The sequence below is a fragment of the Mastomys coucha genome, unplaced genomic scaffold, assembly GCF_008632895.1.
Source record: "Mastomys coucha isolate ucsf_1 unplaced genomic scaffold, UCSF_Mcou_1 pScaffold8, whole genome shotgun sequence".
Taxonomy (NCBI): domain Eukaryota; kingdom Metazoa; phylum Chordata; class Mammalia; order Rodentia; family Muridae; genus Mastomys; species Mastomys coucha.
Genome location: NW_022196914.1, coordinates 5,258,801 through 5,278,283, shown reverse-complemented (window position 1 = coordinate 5,278,283; position 19,483 = coordinate 5,258,801). Strand labels below are relative to the sequence as shown.

At 41.4% G+C, this 19,483-nt stretch overlaps 1 pseudogene; it reads left to right on the top strand.

Annotated features, from left to right (window-relative positions):
* Positions 1–7,809: 7,809 nt before the first annotated feature.
* LOC116083842 lies at positions 7,810–9,197 on the top strand (annotated as a pseudogene).
* The last annotated feature ends 10,286 nt before the right edge of the window (positions 9,198–19,483 follow it).

Below are 19,483 nucleotides of genomic sequence, written 5' to 3'. Positions count from 1 at the left end.
AGAAATTTAAAACTTTTTAGAATTTAATGAAAATGAAGACATATCATACTAAAACTTACAGGACACAATGAAAGCAGTCCTCAGAGGAAAACTCATAGCTCTGAGTGCCTCCAAAAAGAAACTGGAGAGAGTTCCACTAGCAGCTTGACAGCACACCTGAAAGCTCTAGAACAAAAAGAAGCAAATAAACCCAAGAGAAGTAGACTACAGGAAATAATCAAACTCAGGACTGAAATCAACCAAATAGAAACAAAAAGAACTATACAAAGAATCAACAAAACCAGGAAATGGTTCTTTGAGAAAATCAACAAGATAGTTAAACCCTTAGCCAGACTAACCAGAGGGCACAGAGACAGTATCCAAATTAATAATATCAGAAATGAAAAGGAAGGCATAACAACATAAATGGTGGAAATTCAAAAAAATCATCAGATCCTACTACAAAAGTTTATACTCTACTAAATTGGAAAATCTGGAAGAAATGAACAATTTTCTAGACACATACAAGGTGTCAAAGTTAAAACAGGACCAGATAAACCATCTAAACAACCCCATAACCCCTAAAGAAATAGAAGCAGTTATTAATAGTCCCCAACCAAAAAAAAAAAGCCCAGGACCAGATGGGTTTAGTGGAGAATTCTACCAGACCTTTAAAGAAGACCTAATACCATACTCTTCAAACTATTCCACAAAATAGAAACAGAAGGTACACTACCCAATTCACTCTATGAAGCCACAATTATGCTTACACCTAAACCACACAAATATCAAACAAAAAGAAGAGAACCTCAGACCAATCTCCATTATGAACACTGATGCAAAAATACTCAATAAAATTCTTCCCAACTCAATCCAAGAACACGTCAAAACAATCATTCACCAAGATCAAGTAGGCTTCATCCCAGGGATGCAGGGATGGTTCAATACATGGAAATCCATCAATGTAATTCACTATATAAACAAACTCAAAGAAAAAAAACCACGTGATCATTTCATTAGATGCTGGAAAAGCATTTGACAAAATTCAACATCCCTTCGTGTTAAAAGATCAGGAATTCAAGGCCCATACCTAAACATAGTAAAAGCAATATACAGCAAACCAGTAGTCAACATCAAACTAAATGGAGAGAAACTTGAAGCAATCCCACTAAAATCAGGGACTAGACAAGGCTGCCCACTCTCTCCCTACCTATTCAATATTGTACTTGAAGTCCTAACCAGAGCAATTAAACAACAAAAGGAGATCAAAGGGATACGAATTAGAAAGGAAGAAGTCTAATCATCATTATCTGCAGATGATATGATAATATACTTAAGTGACCCCAAAAATTCCACCAGAGAGCTCCTAAACCTGATAAACAACTTTAGCAAAGTAGCTGGATATAAAATTAACTCAAGCAAATCAATGGCCTTCCTCTACACAAAGGATAAACAGGCTGAGAAAGAAATTAGGGAAACAACACCCTTCACAATAGTCACAAATAATATAAAATACCTTGGTGGAACTCTAACTAAGCAAGTTAAAGATCTGCTCAACAAGAACTAAGTCTCTGAAGAAGGAAATTGAAGATCTCAGAAGATGGAAAGATCTCCCAGATTGGCAGGATTGATATAGTAAAAATGGCCATTTCCCAAAAGCAATCTACAGATTCAACGCAATCCCCATCAAAATTCCAACTCAATTCTTCATAGAGTTAGAAAGAGCAATTTGCAAATTCATCTGGAATAACAAAAAAAACCCAGGAGAGTGAATACTATTCTCAACAATAAAAGAACTTCTGGGGGTAATACCATCCCAGAACTTAAGCTGTACTACAAAGCAATTGTGATAAAAACTGCATGGTATTGGTACAGTGACAGGCATGTAGATCATTGGAATAGAATTGAAGACCCAGAAATGAACCCATAAACCTATGGTCACTTGATCTTTGACAAAGGAGCTAGAGCCATCCAGTGGAATTAAGACCTCAAGGAGCTAAAACCATCCAGTGGAAAAAAGACAGCATTTTCAACAAATGGTGCTGGCTCAACTGGTGGTTAGCATGTAGAAGAATGCAAATTGATCCATTCTTATCTCCTCTACAAAGCTCAAGTCCAAGTGGATCAAGGACCTCCACATAAAATCACATACACTCAAACTAATAGAAAAGAAAGTGAGGAAGAGCCTCGAGTACATAGGCACAGGGGAAAATTTCCTGAATAAAACACCAATAGCTTATGCTCTAAGATCAAGAATCGACAAATGGGACCTCATAAAATTGCAAAGCTTCTATAAGGCAAAAGACACTGTCAATAGGACAAAATGGCACCAACAAATTGGGAAAAGATCTTTACCAATCCTATACCTGAGAGGGCTAATATCCACTATATACAAAGAACTCAAGAAGTTAGACTCCAGAAAAACAAATAACTATTAATAAGTGGGGTACAGAGCTAAACAAAGAATTCTCAACTGACAAATACTGAATGGCTGAGAAGCACCTAAAGAAATGTTCAACATCCTTAGAAATCAGGGAAATGCAAATCAAAACAACCCTGAGATTCCACCTCACACCAGTCAGAATGGCTAAAATCAAAATCTCAGGGATAGCAGATGCTGGCAAGGATGTAGAGAAAGAAGAACACTCCTTCATTGCTGGTGGGACTGCAAGCTGGTATAACCACTCTGGAAATCAGTTTGGCAGTTCCTCAGAAAATCGGATATAGTATTACCTGAGAATTCAGCTATACCACTCCTGGGCATATACCCAGAAGATACTCTAACATGTAATAAGGACACATGCTCCACTATGTTTACAGCAGCCTTATTTATAATAGCCAGGAGCTGGAAACAACCCAGATGCCCTTCACCAGAGGAATGGATACAGAAAATGTGGTACATCTACACAATGGAGCACTACTCAGCTGTTAAAAATGATGAATTCATGAAATTCTTAAGCAAATGGTAGAACTAGAAAATATCATCCTGAGTGAGGTAACCCAATTGCAAAAGAACACATATGGTATGCACTCACTGATAAATGTATATTAGCCCAAAAGCTCCAAATAACCAGGATACAATTCACAGACCACATGAAGCTCAAGAAGAAGGAAGACCAAAGTGTGGATGTTTTGGTCCTTCTTAGAAAGAGAACAAAATACTCACAGGAGCAAATATAGAGATAAAGTGTTGAGCCGAGACTGAAGGAAAGGCCATCCAGATACTGTCCCACCTGGGAATTCATCCCATACACAGTTACCAAACCCAGACACTATTGTGGATGCCAAGAAGTGCATGCTGAAAGGAGCTTGATATGGCTGTCTCCTGAGAGGCCCTGCCAGAGCCTTACAAATACAGAGGAAGATGTTAGCAGCCAATTATTGGACTGAGTGCGGGATCCCCAAGAGAGGAGTTAGAAAAAGGACCGAAGGAGTTGAAGGGGTTTGCAACCCCATAAAAAGAACAACAATATCAACCAACCAGATCTCCCAGAACTCCCAGGGACTAAGCCATCAACAAAGAAGTACATATGGCTCCAGCTGTATATGTAGCAGAGAATGGCCTTTTCATGCATCAATGGGGAGAGAGGTCCTCTGTCCTATGAAGGCTCAATAGATGCCTCAGTCTATGGGAATCAAGGGTGGGGAGGTGGGAGTGGGTGGGTAGGTAAAGGAACACCCTCATAGAAGCAGGGGGAGGGAGGATGTGATAGGGTATTTCCAGGGGGGAGGGAAACCAGGAAAGGGGATAACATTTGAAATGTAAATAAAGAAAATATCCAATAAAAAAAGATAAAAGAAAGAAAACACATGTATCATAATAAATACATCTGGAGACTGGGAAGATGGAAGAGTGTGTGTTGGAAGAAAAGGGTGTTGCAGTGTTCCCCTCACCCCGCTTTGTGAGAGGGAATGCTCTGAAAGACCTAAGGATCTCCACTTGATCTTACCTCTCAAAGGTCCACAGCACCTCTTAGCCCTGTTACCATAGGACCCAAGATTTACATACTGACCTTTGGAAAACAATTATTCGAATCAGAGTGAAAGAACTGAGAGATTTTCTTTATTCCCCGAAATTCTTCTTAGCACAAAAGATTGTTTTCTTTCTACCGCATTAAAGAAGAATCTGTTGCTTCCTCACCACCTCAAACCACCTTCTCCCTAGAAGATAACAGAAGGTCCATTTGTGAATCTAGGGACGGAGTTCTTATTGGACCTGTGCCCTCAGCTAAAAGCATTTGCCAAATGGATGGCTCAGACTGCCTGTTGTGTTGCCTCTCTTTGACTGTCTTCGTTAGGGTTTCTATTGCTGTGCCAGAACACCATAACCAAAAAGCAAGTTGGGGAGAAAAAGGATTATTTGACTTACATTTCCTCATCACTGCTCATCATCAAATGAAGTCAGGGCAGGAACTCAAGCAAGCAGGAAGCTGGAGGTAGGAGCCCCTCAAATCCTCTTGTTTCTCCCTTACCCCTAACATAGGGATTATAGGTGCACTTGGCCATACCTGGCCTTTTACATGGGTGCTGGGATCTGAAATCGGGTCCTCACGCGTGTACAAGAGATGCTTTTACCCACTGTGCCATTTTTTTCAGTGCCAGGGCTATCTGCTAATCATCTTCACATCCTTTGTGTTTGTCACAGAAGTTGACATTTTTTGTACATACAGTGTGGAATGAGCACTTCAGGGGAAATAAAACGGCAGGCTTCTGAACCTCGGATTTGGTTGAGCCTCACAAAACAATATGAAATGACCCTGGGTAGCCCAGCTTCAAATGAGGTTAACCTACTCGAATGAGTAGGTTATGTCTGTGACACTTGGGAAATTTCATCCTGTGATTTAGAGATTCTACTAATATGGGGGAGAATAGGGGAATGTTTACAGAGTCCTAGAAGAAGAAAGTAATGAAGGGGGATGTGAATACATGTGGCTGACTCCACTTACTGAACTAGCCAGTCCCAGTACACTGTGCACTTTGACCTATACAAGGGTCATTGTCACTGCTCCCCAGCAAGAGCATCCACATCCCCCCAAGCCCTGTCATCCACAAGCAGCTAACTTCATACCATCAACCCACAAGAGACAGCAGATGCAAAGTTTGTGTATAAAAACTAGGATAGCCCCAGGCTCTCTGGCAAAGCCTTTGCCTTGCCAGCAAATAAAACACAAAGTTACAGCTGCCAAAGTCCTTTAGACAAAGCCTAGTTGAGAGCGCCATGGTACATCTGCTTCCCTGTCCCCAAGCAAGCATTTGATGATGACTTTCAGGGCCTTTTAATCCTTTAATGGTCTCATAGCCCTGTCCTTCGAGACATTTAGAAAACATTCTCCTTGCCAGGAATCCCATTACAGTCCAGCCCCACAGCCTTGTTGAAGGAGCCTGCAGCTTTCTTTCTGATGTTCTTGTTTTAATGGGACATGTACTTCCGATGTGATTTCTTTAAAAATTTATATATCTATCTTCTTTTCCTGTGCTTGCCTAGCTTGGACTGATCTATAGACTCAAGTACCAAGAGTTTCGTGGGCAAGGTGATGCTAAGAAGCATTACAATAGAAGAAACCTCATGGTGATTTCAATGAAAATGGTCCCCATAGGCTCATTGGTAGTGGCGCTATTAGGAAGTGTGGCCTTGTTGGAATAGATGTGGTCTTGTTGGAGGAAATGTGTCACTTGGGGTGGGCTTTGAGGTTTCAGAAGTTCAAGCCAGGCCTAGTGGCTCATTGTCTCTTCCTGCTGCCTGCCAATCCAGATGTAGAACTCTCCGCTCCTTCTCCAGCACCATGTCTGCCTGCATGCTGCCATGCTTCTCTCTATGATGATAATGGACTAAACCTCCAAATTGTAAGCCAGCCCTGACTAAACATTTTTCATAAGAGCTGCCATGCTCATGTGTCTCCTCACAGCAATAAAAACCCTAAGTAAGACAGCTGATGAGAGGATAAAGAGAAAGCAATGAATAAGCCAAATATGCTCAAGCCAAATTTTCTGTGAACAATCAGAGTTAAGCTCACTTGGGACCCAAGGAGCCCCTGAGTTACCCAAGGGTCACACTTACCGAAGGGTCTATTCAGCAGCTCTCACTGGTCACTGGTCGAAAGCCAGCCAGAAAGATGGAGTTAGTTCTCACACACTTTTCTCTTGCTAAAAGAAATCCCTGGGCTATGAGAATCCCCATACAATGTCAAGGACAACATGGAATGGGATAGATCCCCAGTGCAGCCCCTAGTTCCTGTTCTCAAGCCCATGTCTAGGATTGGAGGCTCTGCCCTTTGTATCTGTACATTTAGACTTCCCTGTCTACTACAGCATGGCTGCTGGTGATATGTACATACATCTGCCCTTTGCAAGAGCTCTTTGCCCACTTATCATATTGATTTGGTACGCAGCCATCCACATCGAGATGGAGACTTAGATCTTCCTAGTTGACAAGCACACGCTTCTGCTTTTCTTCTCAAAGTTCATTGAATAACTACTGTCTTAGCCAGTGTCCCATGGCTGTATATTGACAGCATAAGCACAACTCTTTCTTTTTCCAATTTTTATTATTTTATTTATTTACATTCCCATCATTGCCCCCTGTTTTGGTTCCCCTACACACATAGTTCCTCATTCCATTCCTCCTTCCCCTTGCCTCCGAGTGGGTGCTCATCTCCCTATCAGGCTTCCCCCTTCCCTAGGGCCTCAAGTCTCTCAAGGATTAAGCACATCTTCTCCCATTAAGGCCTGACCAAGCAGGCCTCTGCTATATATGTACCTGAGGCCTCAGACCGGCCTGTGTATGCTCCTGGTTGGTGATTCAGTCTCTGGGAGCTCCCAGAGGTAAGTTGAGATTGGTGGTCTTTCTACAGGGTCTCTCTCCCTTCAGCTTCTTCAATCCTTCCCCTAATTCAACCATAGGGGTCTCCAACTTAAGTTCAATAGTTGAGTGTAAGCATCTGCTTCTGTCTCAGACAGCTGCTGGTAAGAGCCCTCAAGAGACAGCCATGCCAGGCTCCTGTCAGTAAGCACATCATAGCATCAGTAATAGTGTCAGGCCTTGTGTTCCTCCATGAGATGGATCTGAAGTTGGGCCAGTCATTGGACTACCTTCCTTCAGTCTCTTCTATTTTTGTCCCTGCAGTTCTTTTAGACAGGAACAGTTCTGGGTTAGAAATTTTGTCTGTGGGTTAGTAATCTTGACTCTCTGCTTAAGGCCCTGTCTGTCTACTGGAGGTTGGCTCTTTGAGTTCCCTCTCCCCAATGTTGGGGTGACTAAGGTCATCTCAATTGAGTCCTTAGAGTCTCTTACCTCCTGGGTCTCTGGTACTTTCTAGAGTGCCCCACTTCCAACCCCCCCCCCAATGCTGATTATCTCCATTATTTTTCTTGGCCCTCTGCACTTCTGTCCTGTCCAAGCCCCCCCCCCCACATACACACTTGATCCTATTCCCCTTTTCCCATCCCCCTTCCCTCTCCCACCCTCTGCCTCCCCTGATTATTTCCCTCCCCCTTCTAAGTGGAATTAAAACATCATCACTTGGACCTTTCTATTTGTTACACTTTCTATGGTCTGTAGGTTGTGACCTAGGTATACTGCACTTTTTGGCTAATAGCCACTAATCAGTGAGTACATACCATGCATGCCATTTGGTGTCTGAGTTACCGCACTCAGGATGATATTTTTCTAGTTCCATCCACTTGTCTGCAAAATTCATTATGTCCTTGTTTTTAATAGCTGAATAGCATTCCATTGTATAAATGAACCACATTTTCTGTATCCATTCTTCAGTTAATGGACATCTGAGTTGTTTCCAGTTTCTGGCTATTATAAATAAGGCTGCTATGAACATGGTGGAGCATGTGTCCTTGGGTATTATGGTTGGGCATCTTTTGGGCATCAGTGGTATAGTTGTGTCTTCAGGTAGAACTATTTGCAATTTTCTGAGAAACCAGCATAGTAACTCTTATAAAGGAAAGCATTTTATTGGGGCTGGCTTACAGCTCAGATATTTTGTCCATTATAATCATAGATGGAAGTATGGCAACATGCAGACAGACATGATGCTAGAGAAGAAGCTGAGATTTCTGCATCTAGATCTGCAGGCAGCAGGAAGAGGGTATCACACAAGGCCTGATTTAAGCTTCTGAAATCTCAAAACCCATTCCCCAGTGGCATACCTCTTAAGGTCACTCCCTATGAGTCTATGGGGCCATTTTCAGTCAAACCACTATAGCTACTATTACTATCTTGTTTTATTGCATCCTCATTAAATATCCCCAGATACCTTAGTAAGTCTAATAGAGAAGCTCCACCTGATGCTTATGCAAGGTTTGCCAATCATTGATATCTTTCCACATCAGCCATAGGGAAGAAGAGACCCTAGGCAAGATCTCTAGAAGCTAAAAACAAAACAAAACAAAAAACAAAACAATGAAATGCATCTTTTTCCAGAGCTTTCTAGAAGCAATCAACGCTGACTTCAGTCCAGTATGACTATGGACTTCGGATCTCCAAACCTCCAAAATATTAAATTATATAATTTAAAACATAATTTGCACACCAGATTTTATCTGAAAGGATGGAGATTTGTGATAAATTGTTATGTAATCAACAAGAAATTGACATAGATGGGAGAAAATATACCCTGTTAAGAGTCAAAACAAAGCTGGTGTGATACTTTAATGTTGTTCAGGACAGGTAGATATTAGAATAAGGAATACTGGATAAAAAAGAGACGTCACTTTCTGATCTGCCATCTGTGATGGAGCTGCCACCAAGAAGGAGATTTTTGTGAAGACTGTTATGGGGAATAGCATCATGTTCAAGGTTGAACCCTTGGGCACTAGAGAAAATGTAAAATCCAAGATCCAGGATGAGGAAGGAATTCCTCCTGACCAGGAGAGGCTGATCTTTGCTAGTAGGCAGCTGGGAGATGGCTGTACTTTGTCTGACTACACATTCAAAAGGAGTCCACCCCCTCATCTGTGTTGAGACTTCTCTATGGTGCTAAGGAAAGGAAGAAGAAGTCTTACATCACTCCCAAGAGTAAGCATAAGAGAATGGGTTAAGTTGGCTGTGCTCAAAGACTGTAAGGTGGGTGAAAATTAATTGCCTGAGTAGAGAGTGTCCTTCTGATGAATGCAGGGCTGGAGTTTTCATGGCTAGCCACTCTGACAGATATTACTGTGGCAAGTGTTGTCTGACTTACTGCTTCAAGAAATCACAAGGTGAGTAGTTGTATATGAGTTAATAAAAAGGAGGGACTGATGAAAAAAAGAAAGAAAGAAAGAAAGAAAGAAAGAAAGAAAGAAAGAAAGAAAGAAAGGAAGAAAGGAAAAGAGGAAGAAAGAAAGAAAGGAAGGAAGGAAGGAAGGAAGGAAGAAAGAGAGAAAGGAAGAAAGAAGGAGCCATCACATTATTAAGTGCTAGTTATTCAAGAAGACATGACAGTTCTGAAATGTAAATAGCTTATGAGAAAACATTTAGAATATATTTAAAAGACTGATAGAACTTAAAGAGAAATTTTTCTAAATTGATAATAATTAAATTTGCAGGTTTCAATGACTACCTCTCAAGAAAAAAAATCTGTTTTGTCTGTGGCTCCTAGAATATAATTCCCTCCCCCAAGACAGATCAGAGAAACTAAAATTTCTCTTCTCCAAGGCAAGTCATAGAAACTCTGATACAAATACACACAGACAGACAAGCAGGCAGGCATGTGTATACACTCACACATACACACAAACACACACACACAAACACACACACACACACACACACACACACACACACACCTTTCTGTATTGGAGTTGGCCATAAAGAAAATCTCTGAGGGGCTGGAGAGACTGCTTAGTACTTAAGAGCATTGGTTGGTTTCTAAAGAACCTGAATTCTGTACCCAGCACCCACACGGCAGCTAACAGCCATCTGTAACAATAGTTCCAGAGAATCCAGTATCCTTTTCTGGCCTCTGTATATGCCAGACACGCAAGTGGTACACAAAAATACATGTAGGCAAAGCACAAATACGTATGAGGATAAATAAAATAAAAATAAAAATGAACACCAAGTAAATTTTTAAAAATAATCTCCAGTCTATCCTTGCCTGAGAGTAAGTCTTAGACCCTCCTCCACCCACAGGGCCCTTACTTCTATCCTGGATGGAATAAAGTGACACAGAGGCCAAGAAGCAGACAGGCCTTTGCAGGCTTCACTATGCACCCTAGATCATCACCTGCGCAATGAAGTCTTCACACTGAGTCTCAGAGGGAAACTAAGAAGGATGCAGAGAGCTTCTGCATAATTGAAAATGGAGAGGTCCCTAGTGTGTGTGGGAGGGGTGGTGTCCGGAGAGCGCAGAAGCATCACCCTCCTTCTCCCTTCTCCTCCTCCTTACTTCACCCTATGCACCTCTTCCTCAGTATTCCTCACAACACTCCATAATAAACTAGCAAATGTGTTTCCTTGAGTCGTGTGATCCACTCAGACAAGTTAATCTAGTTCAAGAATGTCAGGGAACCCTAATTTGCAGCTGGTGGGTGAGAAACTCAAGCTTGAAACTGGCATCTGAAGTGGGGCCAGTCCTGGGACTAAGCCCTTAGCTAGTGGGATCTGACATCATCACTAGGTAGAAAGGGTCCAGACTGGATTGGTTCAGAGCACACACAGCCTATGTCTCCTCCAGCATCAGTTGCTTACTCACAGATGGAAACAAACACCCACCCCTTTAGGGTCACAGAGTAGGAAATGAGCCATTTTTCTCCTGACATGCATCAGTAGTTACTTCCAGCAGAAAGCAGAAAATCCTCAAGTCAATGACTTCAGTTTCCATCTTAAGAAACTGAAGGAAGAAAGAAAGAAGGAAAGAAAGGAAGGAAGGAAGGAAGGAACAAGGAAGGAAGGAAGGAAGGAAGGAAGGAAAGAAAGAAAGAAAGAAAGAAAGAAAGAAAGAAAGAAAGAAAAGAAAAGAAAGAAAGAAAGAAAGAAGAAAAGAAAAGGAAACCAAAGAAAATATAAAGATCAGAAGAAAGGTCAATTAAGAGCTTTGGGACTTGAAAAAGTCAGTAATACTGATGACCCTCTATCCAGAAAAACTGGAGAAATAATGGAGAAGATAGAGATCACTGTTACAGGAACATAAGACGTCTGTATCTCCAAATCTCTAGATAGTAACACAACAGTAAGGAGTGCTAAGTGCAACTCTACAGCAACGCCTTACAGCAGCTTCAACTAAGAGGGCCAATTCTTGGAAAGCAACAAACTTATAAAGCTCATTGGTGTAGGCCAGACTAAAGAAAGAATACGTACTCTATAATTCTACTTATATAGGCTGCTAGAAAATGAAAAGTAACATGAGGAGAAACTGATACACATTGCCTGGGGGTATTGGGAGCACATAGGCTGGGTCAGGAAAGAGGGACAAGGTTGACTGCAAAGGAGCAAGAGGGAAATTCGTGGAGGAAGTGATGAATGTGTTCATTAGGCAGTGATGATTTCACCACAATCAAGTAGTGGATACACACGTCAAAGCACATTAAACTGCATGCTTTAAAAAAAAAAAAAAAGTAGCGTTTATTTTTAATGTCAATTAGACCTCAACCAAAACGTGAGGTTTCCTTTCTAATTTGGAGGGTTGTTCTGTAAAACTGTGACTCTGTTTAAAGTTTGAAGCTGAAGAACGATCCAGCTTGGTTAAAAAAATGAAACCTATCCCAAACAAACTATGCGAATCCTGCCATATGCATAGCTACAAGGCCTTTCTTTTCTGGGAGAAAATGTGGGGTTTGGACAAAGAGGGAGCACTGAATTAGGGAGGAAAGCATGGCTGGAACTTAGCCGGAGCCACCAAGAGAGCCAACGACACGGAACAACAGCTTCTTTGCCCACTGTATCCCCGAGCAATACACAGACTAGAGCGTTGGGAGCATACATTTTCTTTGCTTCTGGTCGCAGGCATGAGGACTGACTCCATCCAACTTGCCAGCCACCCCGCCTTGGCCAGGCCACACGCTCAGCAAGTTGTAGTCCAAGTTACTGTATGCTGAGCCTTTAAACGCATTGTTCGGGCCCTTACTACGGGCAAGTCAAAGACCTGGGTTTCTCAGCCGTGGACTCAATGACGAATCCGTTTGGGTGTCTAAAGCTGGCAGTGAGAGTGTTGTTTGGCCCCTGAAGGCAATTGAGATGTTCTAACTCACTTGCGACCCAGCGAGTTTTACTCCCCACAAATTTCCCTCCGAACTAAACTTGGCTCAGGTATCCTGCAAACCAGAACCCGGGATGGTTACAAAACAAGAACCTAAGGTTTGGCAGGGTAGGAACATTATAATTCCTCTGGGAGTCCTGCCTCCTGCCTCCACCACCCTCCATCCGCCAGTTTCCTCTCACTGTGGGGAATGCCACCGCTCTCTCAGAAATGCCACCACGGTTGCCCTTGGCAATCCTTTCTTGTGCAATGTCCTTTCTCAGGAAGATGAATACAAGCTGTGCATAACTGAATGTCAATCACACCCTCGGTAACCACCAGTCTCATTAAGCAAAGACTAAAGGGACCCCAGGGAGAAATAAATTTGACTGAATCTGGAGTGAAAGGGGGTGGGAGAGACTTGTTCACAAGTGGGGGCAACTTTCATGCAATCTGCCTTATCCCCAAAGCCCAATATGCTCATTTCCTGGTAGGAAGACCATTTTAAATTCTGTCTCTGCCTATTGATTTCATCAGCAAAACCTCTGATTTGGGACCCAGGAGTAGAAAGAAAAAAAGGTGGAGGTCTGTGTGTTTCTCTTTAAGCATGAGCTGGCCAAGGGCGTCCTGGATTTTCCTTGCTCGGGGCTTTTGCTTGCCTTGACCCGCTTCTAATTCATAGTGGACCCTCCAAAAGTCAGCCTCTCCCATAGACTCGTTTTCTCCGTGTGCAGAGGGATTCTGGACTCTGGGATTTAGTCTTTAAGTTCCTTTGCTGACATATTTAGTTAAGGCTTTCCTCTGAACGCTGTCTGGAACTCTGGGATCTCAGTAAATCACTCAGAATCCAGCAGAAATAGCGGTTGTCCAGGAAGGACAGCCACCCCATTTCAGTTTATGTTTGCTAGGTCTTACCTCCTGTAACGTGCTTGGGACAGTCTGGCAAAAGAAGCACTCAATCCATGCTACAGGGAGCCACAAGTGCAACAGCGTCAGAGATGATTAAGTAAGGTTAATTCAGAAACAATTGAATAAGACAAGGTCTTGTTGGCTATGCTCCAAAAAAACTCTTTTCCATGTACAATGATCAGGCTGCCTTTGAAGTTTCAGAGTCTTAATAGGAAAAAACAATCCAATTTTGAATGTTTCATGCAGTACTCAGTATTTTGCCCTAAATAGATTATCGTAGCATTTATCATGGCCCAAATTTATCTGGTATTAATTATTAGTAATTACAGAAGCCAAATAGCATAAAGCAAGACATCACTTATCCAGTGTCCAGGAGGTCAATCAGTTGGCATTCTTAGCTGCACTGGAAGGACCAACTCTAGCTTGATTGCAGTTGAAAGAGAATGACTTTCTTCTGAGTACAGTAGGTGTGGCTATGCTCACCCAGGCATGCATGTGTGGAGGTCAGAGGTCAGTGTCAGATGTCTTCTTTATTACCCTCCATCTTGTTTTCTGACAGGGTATTCACTGAACCTAGAGCTGTCTGTTGCGACTAAACTAGCTGGCCAGTGAACCCTCAGAATCCTGTTCCACCAGAATTGAGGTTGCAGATACAACTACAGCCAGCTTTCAGGTTCTGGAAGTCAGGATGCAACTTGCCTTAGTTGTGAAACAAAGCCTTTTACCCACAGAATCACCCTCCAGACCCGTGTAATGCCCTTCATTAAGGACATCACTCTGGACCAGGGATTTTTTTTTCCCCTTTAACCTCATGACCTAAGACATTACCCAAAGTATGCCACCAGACTTGTCTCACTCCTGCCACCTATGTAAAGTAAACTCTGTGACTGGCACACCAGTTAACTAAGTCCCATCCCTTTGGACAGTGTTTAGTGAGATGAAGTACGGAGAAAGACTAGAACCTGGGACCTGCAGGGGAGACAGAAAGCCTCTGTAGGAGATGGATGATTCCAGTCTTGCCTGGTAGCCCACCTTGATTTCAGCTACTACTACACTGGATGGTTCTGGGAGATCATACCCACCTCGCATGCTATGGAACCTTGAGCATTCTGCTCAGAGCCTTCATATAGCATGCAAACATAATATGGATTTTTTTTTAATATGGAAAATGTCACAAATTTACATGTCACCCTTGGGCAGGAGCCACACTAATCTTGTCTGTGCCATCATAACTAAGGAGAGGATACAGTAGAAGACATAAGCATACCAATATCCCTGACTTGAGGGAAGCAGTGTGACTCAACTCTAGGGGATCCAGCGGAGCCCAGCTCTGATGCCCACAATCCATCTTTGGTCGGGCTTGATGCAACTTCCATCTTTGTATCGGGCTTTCCTGCTTTCCTATCTTGATGTCCACCACTCCTTGTCCCTAAGATCACCTCCTCTCCAAGGAGTCAGACTGAAAAGCTACTCTAGTCCTTATATCTGGTTCAACCATAGTAGGAACTTCTGCTTGGAAATCCTACCTCATGAACTAAGTACATCAACTAGTTCTCTCCCAGAGCTTTGCCTGCACCAAATATCCATGGAGAGAGCAAGGAAATGAATAGGAAGAAACTGCAAACCAGATCTGAATGCAGAAGTAGGAACCAAAGCTTGGTACTGGGGGATCAGACGCTAGGAGAAGGCAGTGTGGGAGCAAAGCCAGTTCTTTCAACCAGCACAGTAAAGATATGGAGTCAGCAAACTAGAGATGGCTGTTGCTTTGAATACAGACATTTCAAGATACTGCCCAGCGTTTATTGAGGATATAAGATAAACTCCCATAATAGCCTCAACACTCCAGAATCTAGCTAGGGAATCAAGAAGCTGGTCCAAGGCCAATTCTTTTGAGATAGACAACCAGGTAGGCAAAGCAAATGGAGAGCGCAGTAGGTCATCACTCTTTGTAAATGTCAGTTGTAAAGAATAACCAAGGGTGAAGAATGCAGAGGCAATAGGAAAGGCACAAAGATGAGAGACCAGAGACAGTGAAAGGGATAGAATCAGTGGGAAATCCATGTGTAGCATCACTCTTTGGGCAACGTTCAACAACTAATTGAACTACATCCTTATGTCTGTGGACTGGCTCCTGCTAGTGACACTCTGATAAGTAAGAGTAATCAGTTTCATTGCTATAAGAATGGACTCTTTAGGTGTGGTCTTGTTAAAGAAAGTATGTCCTTGAAGTGGGCTTTGAGGTTTCAAAACTCCATGCCAGACTCAGTCTCCTCTTTCTGCCTGTGGGTCAGGATGTAGCTCTCAACGACTTCTCCAGCACCAAGCCCCACTGCCATGCTTCCTGCCATGATGATAATAGAATAAGCCTCTGAAAGTATAAGGGAGCCCACAGTTAAATGCTTTCTCTGATAAGAGTTGCCTTCCTTGGTCATGGCCTCTGCTCATAGCAACAGAACACTAAATAAGAGAGCGCTTTGTTTCCTTAATTGCTCATATTGATGACTCTGCATTTATTATTAACTTATTCAAAGCAACTACAATTTGGCATCCATGGGAAGGATATTTGAAGTCATGAGAGGAATCTTTAATGTAGTTAGTTTAGTTTGGTGCCCAAGGTGAGGAATTTCTAATGTTTTCAGATCTACACAAGTCTTCATTAGAAACTGAATATGTGGCTACTTGATCTTTTTATTTTTATTTATTTATTTTTTTAGTTTTTCGAGACAGGGTTTCTCTGTATAGCCCTGGCTGTCCTGGAACTCACTGTGTAGACCAGGCTGGCTTCGAACTCAGAAATCCACCTGCCTCTGCCTCCCAAGTACTGGGATTAAAGGCGTGCGCCACCACTGCCCGGCTGTGGCTACTTGATCTTATGACTTCTTGACCTCCAAACTGTATAAAAAAAAAAAAAAAAAAAAAAAAAAAGTGCCTCCTAACCTATAACTTTGTATCAGAAAGGAGAGTTGTGTCTACCAGATGACTTGGAATGTCCATGTTCCCAAAGTATTGTTCTTGACTTGGTTGTCAAACCCCACACTCTAGGTTTTTTTGTTTGTTTGTTTTGGTTTTTTGTTATTTTGTTTTTCTCTCTTCTGCCAAGATCTCTTAACTTCTATTTATAACCCAGTCCTGTTCTGTCTTGGATCACTTCTATCCCAGGCAGAAAGATTTTAAAGAGATGTAACCAGGTAAATCATGATGCCCTATCTAAGCACATAAGAAGACTTGGGTTGTAGGAGCTTGAAGGAGCTGGAAGTATTATTTCAAGTATTATTTCAATTTCAAGAGTCCTCTGGGGGAAAAAATTACAAAATAATGAACAGAATGAGATATCCATATGTAGAAGTAGCATGAACAAGTAAAAAATGTTTTAGACTTTATCTTTATTAGGTTCATGGTTATTCTACCTTATTGTCTTAATTTCCCTTTTAATAGTGAACCTGTCAGTGATTCCTGTGGCACGACATCCAAAGTCTGTGCCACCCATGGCCACACTTCTGCTTGCCCGTTGCTTTCTCCAAGTTCAAGCTTCAAGAAGCATCATCCCTCCTTTTTGGAAGTCTTCTTGGCACTGCTTTTATTCTCTATAGCTAATCTCCCACACAAACAATTCATCACAGATAACCATGTACTTAAAACTTTTCATAGTATTTCAAGCATGCTTAAAATAAGACTCAAGCTTATTATCATAGACAACAAGGCTTTACATCATAAAGCAGTGGTTCTAATGCTGTGATCCTCTTGTTGTGGTGAGCCCAAGTATAAAGTTATTTTGTTGCTACTTTATAACTGTAATTTTGCTACTGTTATGAATTGTAGCATAAATATCTGATATGCAAGCCCCTTGAAAAGGGTCATTGGATACCCAAAGGGGTCGTGACGCACAGGTTGAGAGCTGTTGTCATAGACCCTTGCTTACTCTCCAGATTAATTTTGTACAACTCCCTCTAGCCCTTTTAACCTCTTTTTTTGGGGGGGGTCTATTTTTTGTTCCATCTATCTGGAATGCTCTGACCCACAACTGAGTCCTTCTTGTCACTTATATGACAAATCTAATGTTTCCTCCTGTATTCTTTTTCTTTGCTGTTATAATAAATCACCACAAATTTAACAGTTTGAACAATATTAATGTATTAATGTATTACAGTTACAGAGTTCACAAGTCCAAAATGGTTCTTACAGGACTGAAGTCAAGAGGCTGGCAGAGCTGTGATCCTTCTGAAGACTGTAGAGGAGAATTTATTTTCTGAACTTTTCAAGATACTGAAAACCCGCCCTTATTCTTCATTTTCTCCTCCCTAGAGGTAGCAATGATGAATCCAGTCCTATGATCATTCTGTTTTTTTCTGCTTCCCTTTTGAGAACCCTTGTAAATAGGTTGAATCCAGACAGTCTATTATGTTCATCTGTCATCTCAGAATCCCTCTTAAATTCTCCAGGTTCTGTGCATCAGGATAGGGACATCTTTAGATGCCCCTACACTTTGTATCACACATCTACACGTTCCTAAACACCTAACCTAATGCACTCAGTACTCCTCACTACCATGCTAGTCACCCCTCAGTTCCATCATCCACCATTTTCCAAAACAATCCAACCATTTTTAATCTGTCTGTACTGAAGAGGCAACCTTCCTAAGGAGCTTACCTTGCCCAGTGTAACAAGGATTCCATGAGCAAGCAAATAAGAGAATTAGAAATAAGAGAATTGTGTTTGCTACTCTAGGTGTCACTGCAAAACACATGGAAAGGCAACTTAAAGTAGGATTTATTTTGATTCACAGTGTCCCTTCATTGTGACAGAGAGGTTATGGCAACAGGAACGTGAGACACCTGGTCACACTGATTTGCAGTCAGGAAGCAAACCAAACAAACAAAAAAAAGATGAACTCTACTATTTAGCTCTTTCCCCCTTTTTTATTTAGCTAAGGACTCCAGTCCATGGAATTATGCCACCCACATCTAGTATGGATCTTCCCATCACAATTAATCTAATCTAAAGAATTCCTCACAGACATACCCCAGATGGTTGTTTCCATGGTAATTCTAAGTCCCATAAAGTTGACAATTAAGATTAACTATCACAAGAACCATCTGTTAAAAAAATAAAATAGGATGGTGGTTGTGCATACCTTTCATCTCAGCAGTTGAAAGGTAGAGATAGGCAGATCTCTGAGTTCAAGGTCAGCCTGGTCTCCAGAGCAAATGTCAGGATGCTAGGGCTACACAGAGAAACCCTATCTCAAAAACTGAAGAAAAAGATAGATAGATAGATAGATAGATAGATAGATAGATAGATAGATAGATAAAACAGGTATACTTAAATACTTCATGTAGATAATATTTTATATTTTATTATATAGTTTAGGATTTTTAAATTGGCTAGGTTAAAATTCAGGGTTATTGACTAAGGAATAATGTACTTTTCAAGTGACTTAACCTCACTAAGTCTAAATCTGTTCATCAATGATATAATCATACTAATACAATCTTACTGGAAATTTTTATGGATTGTAAGTATTTGAGGAAGATGCTTGGGACCATGTCTTTCACATAAATATTTTTGTTACCAGTTCTCTTTTTACAGATTAGAGAAACTTTTTAAGTGATGGGTCTGGGAACTTCATCCTGTCTATAACTAGTTGCTTGTCTAAAACTATCCTGCTAAACAAAAGCCCATAATTATAAGACCCATGGAATTAGATAGTTTGTACATGTCTACAGGGTGGTTCTATATATATCTAAACAAGTATTAGGAACATTATAGAAGGAATATCAAATGCATAGTGTGCCACTATGGACTGAGGGCTTGTGTTCCCTTAAAACACATGTGCTCAAGTCTTAATTTCCAGATATTTCAGTATTTGAGATTAGAGCCTTAGAGAAATTATATTTAAATATGATCATGAAGGTAACAATCATAACATCATTATTGAAATGGAAGAGACATGAGCTAGCATGCTCTTTCCCTCACACTCTCTCTTGCTCTCTCTTTCATTTCCTGTCTTACTCTTGCTTTCTCTCTCCTTGTATGTGCACAAAGAAGACATGTGAGTATAAAACAAGATGTCAGCTGCCTGCCAACTAGGAAGAAGGTCTTGCCACATGTGAAACTTGCTAGCACCTGGATTTCAGATGTCTCAGTCTCCAGAGGTTGATGTGTCTATGAGAAATAAACGCATGTTCTTACATTCATGCCATCTGTAGTATTTTGAGACAACCTGAGATAAGAAGAGAGAGAAACAGTCAGCAATGGCCTAAAGAAAATTCTAAAAGACAAATCAGATAAATGTAGAAAATCCTGAACATATTAGGATGGAGGAAAAAATTCTTTTAAAGGAAGACTGACTTTACCTGTGACTGAGAAAAAGCTAATACAGTTGTCTATGTAATCCAGACTCTATCTGCTTCCAACACTTCAACCTGGGA